Source organism: Microtus pennsylvanicus, chromosome 9 (assembly GCF_037038515.1).
Source record: "Microtus pennsylvanicus isolate mMicPen1 chromosome 9, mMicPen1.hap1, whole genome shotgun sequence".
Lineage (NCBI taxonomy): Eukaryota > Metazoa > Chordata > Mammalia > Rodentia > Cricetidae > Microtus > Microtus pennsylvanicus.
Window position 1 is genome coordinate 99,557,799 of NC_134587.1, and position 1,181 is coordinate 99,558,979.

The 1,181-nt window shown below is 32.5% G+C and overlaps 1 pseudogene; it reads left to right on the plus strand.

Annotated features, from left to right (window-relative positions):
• The first annotated feature begins 854 nt into the window (after window positions 1-854).
• Window positions 855-973, plus strand: LOC142858066 (5S ribosomal RNA; annotated as a pseudogene).
• The last annotated feature ends 208 nt before the right edge of the window (window positions 974-1,181 follow it).

A 1,181-nucleotide genomic window follows, 5' to 3' on the forward strand; every position in this document is an offset into this window, starting at 1 on the left:
ACACAGAAGAACAATTAAGGATCACAGGAAGACTTTATTTCTAGAAAATCTGTACACGGGTAAACAGTGATATATTTTTATTTTATAAAATTCAAAAGGAATCAGTGAATATGATTTTAAAAAACATATAACCACAAATAAGAAGAAATGATTGCAAAACTGCAGTACCATTTGTGATCAATAGCTTCGGTAAATGGGCAGTGACAAGATTATATTGATTTTGGCAAAGCTGTTTGTGAAAATGTGTTAATGTGAAAATGGTACTGAGACAGGTTTTCTTCCTCAGACAGGATCAATGTAGAGTTGCCTCACATCACCGTCAGTGTGTATGACTCAATGTTTAATGTGTGTCTTTGTCAATATAGCACAGTAAGGCAAAAAAAGGAGGTCTCAGTTTTGAAAAGAATAAATAAACAGCTGGTCTTATCAATGGATAATATAATACTTATAGGATACTCTTTATATATTAAAGCAACTTGACTTCACAAATTATTCAGTGTTGTGTAACATAAAATCAATCAAGAAGTTAGATGAAACTTTAATTAAAAATGTAGAATGTTATAGATTGATCAATCAGCATAATATACTTAGCTACGTACTAACCATGAAATTGAAAAAAAAAGTCAAAATGAGTTTCTGAACATTAAAAATAAAAAGAAAACAGAAATAAAATTATCCAATGATAGCGAAAAAATGACCAGGTAAAACTCTCTTTCTTTAATGACATGATTGTCAAATAGCAGGAAATGTTAATAAAGTGTTTGTTAATTTATTCTATATAACTTATTATATATAACTTATTATATATAAATAATACATGTAAAATAATTCATAATGTTAAGAGTCAGATCCTAGTCTATGACCATACCACCCTGAATGCACTCTATTTAGTCTGATCTCGGAAGCTAAGCAGGGTCAGGCCTGGTTAGTACTTGGATGGGAGACCGCCTGGGAATACTGGGTGCTGTAGGCTTAAAAAAAAAACCAAAGGGGGCTGGAGAGATGGCTCAGAGGTTAAGAGCATGGACTGCTCTTCCAAAGGTCCTGAGTTCAATTCCCAGCAACCACATGGTGGCTCACAACCATCTGTAAAGAGGTCTGGCGCCCTCTTCTGGCCTTCAGACATACAGACAGAATATTGTATACATAATAAATAAATATTAAAAAAAAAAAAAAACAAA